Source organism: Falco cherrug, chromosome 8 (genome assembly GCF_023634085.1).
Source record: "Falco cherrug isolate bFalChe1 chromosome 8, bFalChe1.pri, whole genome shotgun sequence".
Taxonomy (NCBI): domain Eukaryota; kingdom Metazoa; phylum Chordata; class Aves; order Falconiformes; family Falconidae; genus Falco; species Falco cherrug.
Genome location: NC_073704.1, coordinates 16,847,661 through 16,860,872, shown reverse-complemented (window position 1 = coordinate 16,860,872; position 13,212 = coordinate 16,847,661). Strand labels below are relative to the sequence as shown.

At 37.0% G+C, this 13,212-nt stretch overlaps 1 long non-coding RNA gene across 3 annotated transcripts in view; it reads left to right on the top strand.

Annotated features, from left to right (window-relative positions):
* The first annotated feature begins 1,306 nt into the window (after positions 1-1,306).
* The window catches only part of LOC129736672 (uncharacterized), a 70,011-nt gene continuing 58,105 nt past the window's right edge, over positions 1,307-13,212 (top strand). For all 3 annotated transcript variants that reach the window (XR_008733626.1, XR_008733624.1, XR_008733625.1), the window contains exons 1-2: positions 1,307-1,513; positions 3,886-3,966. This is a non-coding gene — a long non-coding RNA (uncharacterized LOC129736672). The remainder of the gene's footprint in view (positions 1,514-3,885; positions 3,967-13,212) is intronic.

Below are 13,212 nucleotides of genomic sequence, written 5' to 3'. Positions count from 1 at the left end.
TAAATTAATGTAATGCAATGTAGTGGAATAAAAAGCCTTATATGATGGTCTCAGGCTCATAGCCAAAGTCCAAAGTCATAGACTATGTCTATTTTTATTTTAGAAATGACTAAATGCTCAGTTCATGTCTTTCCCAGCTGTAGTTGTGCAGCTGAATGGGGAAAAAACAGATGTTCACAATATGAAAACTTCCTCTGGTAGTTCATGAACTCACAAATGTGCATGGTAGGAGAATAGCCTGTTTCTATCACAAGTGGGAAACTCCACCATCAAATACAACTTGAGATCCAGTCCAGAAATTGTTTTACTGCAGAACAGTTCCAGGGGCACTTCCCAGGACACAGGCAAATCCCAAGATATAGAATCATATATTTTCATTGACATTGAAGCTGGTATGGTTTTGCTTTACAAAAATGTACATGTAAATGTCAGTATCTCATACACGCACCACTAAAACATCTGTGACAGAGTTTTTTAAAAACTCAATTGGATTATAGAATTATTATAGTTGTTATTATTATTATGGTTCAGGTGCAAAAAAGGAAGTTGGAATTAAATTAATTTCCCTTCCAAATCTTTACATGCACTGCCTTTTGGATACTGTGGTCACTCGTGTGCAATAGTCAGTGACCTGAGACTTTACAAAAGCTGTTAACAACAGTGGCACAGTGTCTAAGTAAGATCAGCTCAGATGCAGATATATGGTTCCTAAGCACTGGGTGATTACTCTTCCCACAGATGTTGCTTACTCTTCTAATTTGAAAGTAAAAAGAAATGGCAGAGATTATTTGTGTTCTCGGAAAGTGTATTTGCACAGAAACTTTGCCTACAATAAAATTTAGGTGATCCCACCACAGCTATATCACAGACTTGCTTGGGCAGGAGCTATGGCACCCCTGCTGCAGCTGCCCATGCCCAGCCACCTTCTGCCTGTTGCTTCTAGCACCACCAGCATTAGGTATCCCTAGTTCTGTCACCACGGGGAGACCACATGTACACAGTCTGAACAGAAGTGCAGCTGCCTTGCTTTCACCAGGGTAGAGATGTTCCCCAAGACCCTGTACCCTCTTCAGAGCATGCTAGTCTCTAGGTCATGAAGCCATTTCCCTGCCAGACTGTCCAGACAAGACCCATGCTACTTAAGGCTTTCTGCCACAGATATCAGATGCTAAAACAGAGTATCCCACATCTGAGTCACCTCTTTCCACTTTCTGTGGGTATGACCTTGCTTTCCTGTTTCCTTTTACACATTTACCTTGGTTCTAATTTTGGGTCACTTCTTCCTTCAGTTCTTGTGTTGTTACAGTCCAATTGATTATTTTCCCCCTGTATATACTTATAATGCTTTACCTAAATGTTTCCCCACACAAAGAGGATCTGATTTTATTTCTGACTTCCAACTTTCTAATTTTTCTGTCCTGAAGGCTTTACTGCGGGTTACAATCATGTGATGCTACTGACTGCATGTCCAACAAACCCTTAACTGAAGAGAGACTGAAGAATATAGACACAGGTAAGCTCCCATTGGACCCAGAAGGTTATTCAAATTCTTTCTGTACTTCTGTGATTTTAATTTTTCAGGAAAGTTGAATGAAACTTGTTAGTGGTTTTGTTTTTTGGGTTTTTTTGATTGATTGTTTTGTTGTTGTTGTTTGTTTGTTTGTTTGTTTTTTACTGTAATACTTTTTCCAGGTTTGTTCTAAGTGGTTTGGAATCTCTTCACTCTAACAGAAATTACCTCAAGTTACCTCAAGTCAACCTAAAAACTTCGTATATGATGGAGAAGGTTCATGTGTTTAAGGCACTGAGCCAGAGTCTATCTAGTTCTCCAGGCTCCCCTCCCTGGGGCAGTCCATTGCTCCTTGTCATGGGAAAGGCAGGGCAGAATTGCTCCAAGTATGTCCAACCTGCTGGATGTTTTTCAATTGAGCACATGAAACTTCCAGCTCATTTGTGTCTGTTACTCATCACATCTGCCATCCTCACCAGTTTCAGCATTATCAACACTTTAATGATCTCTCTAACAGGGAATGTTCTTACTACAGTGAAATGGGTATTGTATTTTTAGATTGTATAACATGGAAACATATAAAATAGAGGATCAACATGTTAGTAACATTCTTGCATGCTCAGTTCAAGAACCACCTTCTAGGAAGGTTACTCCAATCTCACACAGCAATAAATCATCTGCAAAGCTGGATACATTTCTATTCCTCCAAATGAGATAGGTTAAAAGCATTTCACAGCGGCATCAACTGCTAAGGCAGGTTTATGTTAGTGTAAAACTAGAATGAACTTAAAAATAAATGGACAAAATAAGAAAACAATTTTCAACCCAAACTAACATCTACTACTGTTTAATATTATTAAAGGAAACTGAGATGGCCAGATTTTAAACCTACATTTTGCACATGCACAAAGCACTGCTTTTAGATAAATTTTGATAAGGAACAGCATGAGTTCTGGTTCCATAATTGCATGGCTGACCAGACTTGTGGTCTATTGTATACTTAGAAATTGGTCTCCAAAATTTTTCTAATCAGGTAATTGCTAGTTTATCATGTAGACAATGTAGCCTTAAAAGGACTGCAATTACATCATTATTATCCACAGTGGGCTATAAAAGAGCTATTACAGAATGAATAGTCAAGTATTTCAACTGGAGTATCTATGCAGCTCCTTTATTTACAGAGAACAAAAGGAAAAATCAGAAGTTTTAATGTTTATTTGCTCTCTGGCAGCCTAAAGAAAATTTAAGCTGTGTCAGTTTAACAGAACCCCAGGAGACAGGGCATTGGTTTCCCTGCATGGATGTCTTTTACTCCCTGTAGTTTTTCTGTGGGAACTGGAGAAACAGCATCTTTTTCTCCACCCACATGATATTAGTAATTGTCAGAATAAGAAATTTTGCAAATTAAAGTGATAACAGCCTAAACCAAAACAAAGCTCCAACAAAAGCTTAGTAAATCACACAATAAAAGGTTCCAAATTATGAGGCATGGATTTTATGTCCACTTATAAAATCATTCCCTGTCTAATCTCACAATGAACATCCCTTCAGCTCCTTCCTAAATTGGAAGTCCAAAAGTTAGAACTTTAATACAGAGGAGAATAAGTTCATCTTTTTAAATTGTGCGGTTTGCATCTCCTGAGCCAAAGTACATTCAGATCTATGTGCACATGTGTATTTACTGTCACATGTGAGGAAAATGAGAAAAAAAGAGAAATACCTATTCCAAGAAAAAGCAAAGGGAGTGTTTGGTTTATGTAATACATTAAACAAGTGGCAATTTAAAAAAAAAGTTATATGGATCATGAAAGCATGGTACAAGAAGCTACAAAACTAGCAAACCAGAAAATGTTATAAACAGAAGCAAAAATTATTTTAGGAGCTCTCTTGCAACATTACTCAAAGCAGGCAGGAAAAGAAGTGATTTTACTACCATGTACAAATAGCTGCTGCATAAAAAGAAATACATACTACAGATTCTTTAACCTAGTGGAAAAAGCCATAAGAAGAACCAGTGCCTAGAAGCTGAAGCCAGACAAATTCAAATGAGGCATGCTAGATGAACCTTAGATGAACATTAGATGTTATTAGATGAACCACTAGAATGAGTTACTTTTGGAGGTCATGTGCTTATGATCACACATTTCCTTCATCTAAAGAATCAATAATCTTCAGAAGGATAGGCTCTAACTAAATGCAAGTCACATATTAGTAATTCCCAAAAGATCATGTTAACAGGAGTTTATCAGGCCATGAGACAGCAATATCTGATGGTGCTTCCTGCTTTAAACTCTATGAATATATGCACAAAGATGAACACAGAAGCTTGCTTTTTTATCTACTATCTAATAATTTTTAATTGCTTCATTTTAAAGTATTTTCCCCAGGGTGTCTGAATTGACCTGGCCAAATATCTTTGAAAGTGATACAGCAATATGCAGAAATCTGAATATATAGTAAGTGTCTAAGTGCAAACAAAATAACCTTGCGTGTCTCAAGATTCAGACTTCCTTACAAGATCTTCACAGAAGGAATGACACAGGAAGTGTGACTTTGTAGTCATTAATACTGCATTTTTTCTGCCTTGCCACACATACAGAAACACCTCTGGAAGGTAAGGAACTCTTGCTGATTTAGTCTAGACTCTTCCTCAAGGTGCAGCCCTTATCTGCATTTATATATTGCTTCTGAAAGGAAAAAATCTGCATTTTTTAATTTTAATAAAGTACTTACTGCATTTAACATTTCAGGTGCTATAATACTTGTTCTTAAAAATGGCATGATTTATGTGTGCACTTCCTTGTGAAGAATCGCAGTAAGTGGGACAGAGGCCATGCTGCAGCCTTTCCCCCACACCAGAAAAACTGGTTGTTTCTTTCCCTCTGGGTAGTGCTGCCTGCTTGGGCTCCCCATGGCAACCTCACCTGTTCCCACTTTCTCTGAAACATCCACAAGCATTCACAGGGTCCCATTTCTTGTGAGTTCTGAATTCCTGATCATAGGGTCACTGTTCTTTCCTAATCTATCCTGTCTGCATTTTGATACAAGTTGACTCACACTCTCCTATTTGAAATCAATGTTCTGCCGTGACCATCTGCTTCAATATTACTTTCTTCTGCTTCATAACCATGAAAGAGAAAAAATAACTTAAAAAATAACTCTAAATGCAAAGGAAGATATTGCCCCAAGATTATTCTATAGGATAGATCACAACATATTTACTTAAAGTAGAAATTTAGGGCCAGTCTGATTTATTATATCCAACCAACCATTTTCAGGACAGTGCCTTAACATAACTGGCAATAGAATATGAACTGACATGTTAATTCATATTAGCAACTGATTCAAAAATATTTCAAGATGCAGCTTACTGCTTGCTATACTATACTGTCTATGCTTCGTCTATAATGTCTTGATAAGTATAGGCTTTCTGTTCCCTAGATGCACATTAATGCTAACATGGTTAGCAGCATACTTGCATTATAAACGTCTCAGGCGGATTATCTGTCTGGGGTCACTGATTTGCTCAGGACCAGGATCTCACTCAGTGTTACTGAGAGCTTCACATCTGGCATTACTGTTGAACATGGCTGCTGATGGAGGTTTCCTTGTCCTCTTGTTTCTTGACAGACAGACTAGGGAAGGGCTCTGGTGCCAGCAGCCAGGAGTCTTTTGGGGAGTTTTCAGGCAGTACTAAACATTGCTTAACTGAAGAAAAAATCTGTGGCCATGGAGTTGTGATACACATGCAGTTTGTAAACAAAGAATTAAATTTAATGGGTTGCCATTCCTTGCCACTTCAAAATTTGAACAGCTAGCTAATAAATAAAATAGGTGATAGTGTAATCCATAAGCCACATGCACGTACATCTGAGAATTTACAAGCAAGGCTCTTGGGGAACTTGAATGCAAATCTATTACTCCCGAACTTGCAAAACTACACTGTTGTTGACAGTAGGAAATAGAAAAGCTTTTGCTTCGTTTTTATTTATACCTTACATTAGAGTGCTGTTCTTCCCTGAGATATCTTTTGCATTGGTTTTAGCACTACTAATGAAATTCTGGATTTATTGGGAATTTCCATCCCAGTTCAATGGATCAGAACATTATTTCATATTGTGCAAAGAAATATAGGTGTAAAGGATTATTTTGCAAGACAGCCGTAGTATATGCAGAACAGCACAACAAATTAATTTTTACTGAAAGCCTAAATTTACCAAACCCCCAAGAAATCAGAAACATCCATTTAGATATGCTGCCACCTAGACAGTGATGGAGAATAAGATAGTCTTGGCTCCCAATAAAGCAAATGATCTCTCTTAGTGGAATCTGTCTCCATCCCTTTCCTTTGTGGAAAAGATTTCAGGCTGTTCTTTACCAGAAGGAACGACAGACTTCTTGGGTAAGGTTTACTTACTCTGTGTGTGACTATAATGGATGGATGGGTCATCTCTCTGCTTATGGTTTTGTATATTGATATATAATTATATGCAGTGTGTACACAAACATACAGGCACTGAGTTATAAAAGTAACAGGTGATCAGCTAAACATTTGTGCCAAAAATTCCTGCTACAAAATTTCAACCTCAATTATTAGCTTTCTTTTGGGAGCTGCTCTATTTGTTCAGAGATGTCTGTGTTTGTTGGGCTTTTTTGTTGTTGTCTGTAATGTGTAAATTTAACATCACATACAGAACAGTATAATTAGGGTTCGGTGCACAGCAGTCCAGCTCTGTTGGTTTCACCCACCATTCAAATGTAGTCCTCTTCCTACAAATGGCATTAATTTTATTTGTCATACACACCCTCTAAAACAGAGAATTTTTATCTTCATGAGCACTGGAGAAATTGTCACTAGGGGATTCCTAACCACATAGGAGAATCAGGTATTCTAATTATGAAAAAGGAAAGCATTTGAGGATGGTCATATTACTGATTTCCAGGACGCCCTGCAAGTATTTCTGTTCAGGATGGGAAAAGATTAAAATGCCATTTGCATGACTTATGTTAAACTTTCTATCTTGTAGTCTTGTAAATGAATTGCTGCCTCACAGGCACTTCATGTTATGAAAATACTTTACATTCAACTGGAATAATTGCGCATTTAACTTCAAAGTTACAACCTGCCTCGGGTATTAATTTGTCAGATCCACACTGGAACTGTAGAAATGTCAAAAGAATTGGCTCAGGATAGAGCTGTCATGTACCTCAAACTATTCCATCTTGTCTGCAGTCTCTACTGCAGATATTGAATCAAAATTTCTCATAGTTCAGCTAAACTCAAAGACTTGACAATCACTGAAGAATGTTTAGTCTGCATGAGCACGACTTCTGGGTAGTATTATAAAATGAGGAGCTATTATGTTGTATGACTGCCAGCTTGCTCTATTGCTTTTAAATTGGTTTTGTATGCACAAATAGCTATGGAGCTAGGGTATGTTCCTCATATAGATAGTTATTTAATCTCTTTTAAATTAAAAGAAGGCTGTGAAGTTGGTTTTATTTTTGAACCACTGTAGTAATGAATACTTGGAAAGAAATAAGGGCTGTGGTAATACAAGCATGAGTAACACCCAAGTAATTTCATTCACTGACTGTACAACGTTCTTCCTGGTTACAGAACCATTTGACATTAAGGGCATGATTGTTTCATAGGGTATGCTGAGAAATGCAATAAAACACCTTAAAATTTATGCCCATTTCACGTGTTTGTGATTACAAATCAGTGAGAAAGATTTCACTGTTTTCCACTTTTTTTTTTTCTTTGATACCAATGATCAGAATCAGATGATTATATGTGGGGCAGGCTAAATTAAGCAAACTGAGATAAACCTAGCCAAGTTACATGGAACCTGGGGACAATCTGCTTCTAATTGCTGAACGATTCACTGTTCATGAGGTTAAAGTAGCTATTTCTTTATTTGGCAGAAACTGTTTCACAAAGACAAAGCTTTTTCAAATAAAACTCATCGACTCAAGTAATGCATTAGTTTATACATTAATGAGTCTTTTGATCATGACAGAAATTTGATTCTGCAAAATATATTTTGCTACTGAAAAAATTTGCCTGAATAAAATACATGCAGAGAGCTGATATGAAATAAATTGTGAAGCAGTGGTTTATTCTCAGTATTTACTGAAAGGATTGCTTCTTAGGATTTGGTAACTTCTTTCTTTCAAATATTTTTTTACCTTAAGAATTATGATGATGTGGGAGCTTCAGCTAACTTTAAATCATATGTAAACTCTTTATTTACAGATAAATGTTATATTTACATATAAACTGTTATATAGTCTGTTATTCTGCTTATTATGTTTATTTGTAACACCACTGCTTTGGAATCATTTAACTTGTTCATTCTTTACATTTTCCAGTTTATGTCTAACATTTAATTAAATGAACCCTTTTTTTACTTTCCCAACCGAGATTCAAAGGGGAAAAAGACATATTTGTAATTCAAATCTGGTATTTCTGATTATTTCCTCCACTCCCATAGTAATTTGGTATTATGCTTGAGATAGATCTGAAATATTTGTGGGCTAAATATCTCTGAAAACATACATTAAACAGGAAACCAATGCTATCACCATTATTGGAGTAAAATGTTCTTGTTAAATCTTTCCAATAAATCAGTCAATGAGGCGGTTATTTCATTTGTATGATCTAATGTCTTCTGCTACTTTTAATTAAAAAAGTATCTAATCATGTAAATATTATTATGAGCAAAACATTCTCTACTTATGAGTTTTCAAGTGTCATCAAACACATCTGGAACTTTGCTTGATAGATAATAGAAGAAGTGTCCAATTTTGCCAAGAACAAAAATATAGGCAGCAAATTTCAGAAGTATGGAGCCTCGTGTTTATTTGAAGCAGTCAGTAGAGGTGATATATAACATAGTGAAGGCTTCATTTAACCACCACCAGCAGACCATTAATTTTACAAGGTAAATGCTTTCACAGAAGACTAGACATGCTGAAATTTCAAGTGATCTGATCTCTATGTTTTCATCATTTGCTATAAAAAGGTGCATAACAAAACCTGCAATATATGATAGTATGTAATGAATACATTTGCAGAGAATTAAGCAGCTATCACTCAGTTCACTGAGTGACATGAAGTCAGAGGACAATTCTGACTTCCCACAAGGTTGACTAACCACTGTAGCTTCTGTTCAGGCGTATGGATGTACTGAAATGTGTTATTCTGGAAGCATGTTCCTGTGGGACATTAAAAATTCAAAGAAAGGGAAAGAAATGGTTTTTGCCACAACTGGTGTGCATCAGAGCCTTGGCTCCCTGCTGTTTCCCAGAGCTGTGGCAGCAGCTGGATAAGTGTGTGGGTTGTTTCAAGGTGAGGGTCTGAATTAAGATGTTATATCTACACCAAGCAATTCATGTGGTATGGAGATTCCTCAGCTTCCAGTAGGAAAACTGGGCTGTAGAGGTGAATGAAAAGGTGACTTGGTGAAGCTGACAGTCAATACTGTCACTAATATCCATGGGGCTGCACTTTTTCTGTGTTGTGGTCTCTGAAGTATTACAGAAGTTGTATTTGCTGCTGAAAGGACAACTGGATCTTGTGGATGCTGCCATTAACCTGCCTACTGGTTCCACTGGTGTCAGTGGGGGCCTTGCCAAGGTTTCTTTTGCTTTGCTGTAGGGATGAACACTCTGAAGTTGAGAGGGGAGGCAGAGGCTGCCAGCTGTCAAGAAGCAGCAGCACAGTTACATGAAAATGATCTGTCATCTGTCTGTGCTTTGCCTGGAAGGCCCACCTCACCATGAATAGATGCATGGATCAATCCCACTCAGCACTAACACTTAATAATAACTCAGTATTTAAACACTTATAGGAAGTATTTAAATTAGGATTTGAGTTGTCCTAGGCTCTCTGTATTCCCAATAGATGACAGACGTTCATCCAGAGTGTGATTTAGCTAGTCCATCAAATTAACTAATCCAAATCCCAGCAGCTCCTATGTTTAGCAAAGTTGCATTCGTGTAGGTCATTAAGAAGCCAGGATTTTAAAAACAGATATTTAAAATCAGGTTACTAAACATCTTCTCAAGTTTTTCTCCCATTGTTTGTAAAAAGACTCATTGAAGTCAGTGTTTTATATGTGATGCCTTTTATCAGCTAAGGATAATGGCTTTGACACCACTGAAAATTTACCATGAGAAGACTCAGTTAAAGTCTATTAATATTTTGAGGAATATTTTGAATGGACTATTCAACAGATAATTATTCCATTATTATATTCCCTGTCAGTCATTCTTTTGCTTTCCTACATAGAAAACCTTGTGTTGTTAGCTAATGTTCATTATGTAAAATCACTGGATTCTTGGTCCACAAATTAGAGGGGAGTAGTAAGAATAATAATGACATACACCTAGCAGAAATAATAGAATTTTCATTTAGATATTATTTAGACTGCATTGTGACTGCCTGCACAATTGTAGTACTGTGTAAATGCTGTTTAATATTTAACTAGATTATTAACTGTTTCAATATCTCAATTTTGGACCATAAAACTCAGTGTTTGAGGGCACCTTCTAAAACACCATTTGATAACCTGCAATTTTATTCCTAAATGAATAATGTATCAGCACTGTTTTCTAGTGACAAAAAGAGCTTTGTTCGAAGTGCTGATGGGCATTAAGGTATCATGGATGTTGTCAGACTTAAAGCATGCAACTTCATCAAACAGAAAGTAAAACCCTGTTGTTACTGAGCTGGACAGGAATGTCACAATGGGGACCTCTGTTTAGAGAAAGGCATCCCACGGGCACCAAAAGTGCTTTATTCACCAGCATCAAAGTAAAGTGTGTTTAATTTAGAGGCTTCTTTGGTTTTCTAGAACAGCTGCTCATCTGTTTCTATGGGATTCTTCCCTGATACACTGCAGAGTGCTTTCTACCTAGACTAACATATTAGTTACATTGTGTTCACTATAAGGATTGCAGGGAAATGGTTAGGAAGCCTTGGATTTTGGAGACAGGCGATGACATGAATCACTGGGCTCATATACATAGTTGGACATTGACATCCATTTTTTAATGCAAACTTTCAGCTTCTCTGCATTTCCTGAGGAGTGCTTTTTTGACTGAGTGATGACAGTTCTGGTCCTCATGCCTGTCTGTAACAGGAGCTGCCAAGGTGTTCTGGCCAAATAATTCCTATTGTGCCATGAAGGGAGTCAGCAGCTCAGATCCCACATGGCATTGGTATGTGATTTAGATGATTTGTGCTTGTGGGTATGTGCTTGGACTGCCAACATCACTGTTGGCATCTTCTTCGGTTTTCAGGTCTCTCTAGTTCAAATGCACTGGCTCCAAAATTAACATAATTTGCCCTAGACGCTCTACTGCGTCCGTGTGATTTGCATCAACAATGCAAATATTTTTAATATTTTACAGTTTATTTTTTTCTGGGGCACACTCCTTCCTTTGATAAACCAGAATGCAGCCTTATATCTAGTGTGTTAGTTTTCAGTGAAAGTGTACAGAAATCATGGACACACTGTTTGCTGAAATTAAATTGCATTTCATCAGGGAGTTAAAGAAGGCTATGAACAGTACACTTCAAAATTATCCTGTAGGCTGACAGATATGTACATAACAAAACTCTTATACTAGGGAACCATAGACTTAAAATCTATGGACAAGGTATCACATTGTTCATTGTGGATAGATAGGCCTTACTGAGGGAACAGAGGATCTGAGCAACCAAAAATCTTATTAAGTTATTCCTATTGTTTTCCTATTGTAATATTAAGGGACTATGCCAGATCTAATCTATTTCAACAACAACAAAAAGACATCAGAAATACAGACAGCACTGGATTCCTTATGAGATTAAATAAAAGTGCTACAATATTTATAAGTTTATACTTGTGTAATTATATTCTCAACTACTGACAACAAATAACCATTTTTAGCTGTTGGCTTCATGAAATGTGTGTACTGGTACACAGAACTGTGTGTACTGGTAAGTAGCCATTATGATGAGAAGAAAAACAACAATATAGTTTTTATTTTTGTGTCATGTTACAAGTGCTCTCCTTGAAGTTAGCTTATAAGCATCTGACTATATGTATTCTTAATTGGTAATTGTGACTTCAGTGCTTTCAGCTGATAATATATGGATTTTCTAAGAACTCTTACTTGAGTAAATTGCTGTATTTAGCAGTCTTATCCTCTCAGATCCTTTTTCAAGCCATGGGAATTATTTCTTGCTGTGCTAAGGCAGCACGACTTACTTTCTTAATTCTTATCATTCCATTAAGTAAACCCGCTGAGCAAATAGCTGTTATTATAATAGTGTAGATTTTCCTCTGCTCCATTAGAGTGAAAACAAGGTTGATAATTGACCAATATCTTACAGCTTTTACCCAGTGTCTTAACTTAATGCAATCCCTCTTCAGGTATACTGTTTGTTGCCTATGAATACCAAAAAAGTGATCAAGTCCATATCAGTAAGAAATACTGGTTAAACAGGAATGAGCCACATGGGCTTTGACTTACTAGTCAGCACAGAATGACTGTCCTTCAAAGGAGAGTCTGATTCTTACTCTCAGTGTTTCAATTTGTTGGATACACCTTTACTGTTTAATTTCTTTTATACATTCTCACATTGCTGATCACTCCATGAGTTTAAGACAGGATTTTCAAAGGAGTCATATAAATGCCTTTACCTAAATCCAACTGATTTTGCACTATATGAGCGAGGTTTTTCATGCACTGGAATTTTCCTTGCTTCTCCTTAAGTTATCAAGAAATGCTGACTTCTTGGAGTATGAGCTAGCTAAAATGAACCTCGTTTCTTTCACCTCAATATCCAGACACTTCAGAAGAAAGAGGAGGAAATCCAACTTATTCTGAATATAGTGGAACAGATGCCATGGTATTCCACTGCAGAGTCACTGCAGTGCAGAATAAAATTCCCTGTCAGCATTCCTCACCTAAGAGTAAGCTCTGTAAGAGATCCTGCTACCACAGGGACTGTTTCCCTATATAAATTCAGCTGCTAGGAAGGATTAACATTTTTAACGGAAGCATTTGCACCATGTTTTTAATACAAGGCCCTGGATATCAATCCCTTTCCTGAAAAGCTGTCAGGGCAAACTTCTACAGTGATCATTTTTCAAAGTCTTGTCTTCATTCAAGTAGCATCCTGTAAAAAGGAGATGGCTGCTCTCCTTTGACTCAGAGCTCCCTTTGTGATGGGCCCTTTAGAAACTCAAAGATAATCAGGATGGTGGGAAAGACATGCACTTTAGAGGACATGAAAAGCAAGCTCTTAGCATTATTTAAATCCTCATAAACGTTATTAAAGTCTTTGGGTTTAGATGTCTGAAGTATAATGTTTTGGATTTGTATCTAAAGGGACAGGAGAGGAACAAAAATGCAGAACTGTAAGAATTCAACACTAAGAAATAGACAGCATTTCAAATTAGGGTAAAACAAAACACAAGCAAACCCCAGAAATGCAAAGGGTATCACTTTCCCATTGCATGTACAGAGGCCATGGAAATTTTTTTCAGAGTTCAAGTTAATGGTCACTTAGCATTGACCATGGCAGCAATTCCATGGTCAATTCATGGAATGCTGCATGAAAAGACAGCATTTCAGTCTTCACATCACAGGTTCACTCAGCCTGAGAACTGACTGAGCTCACCTATCTGCTGTGTTTAAGAAAA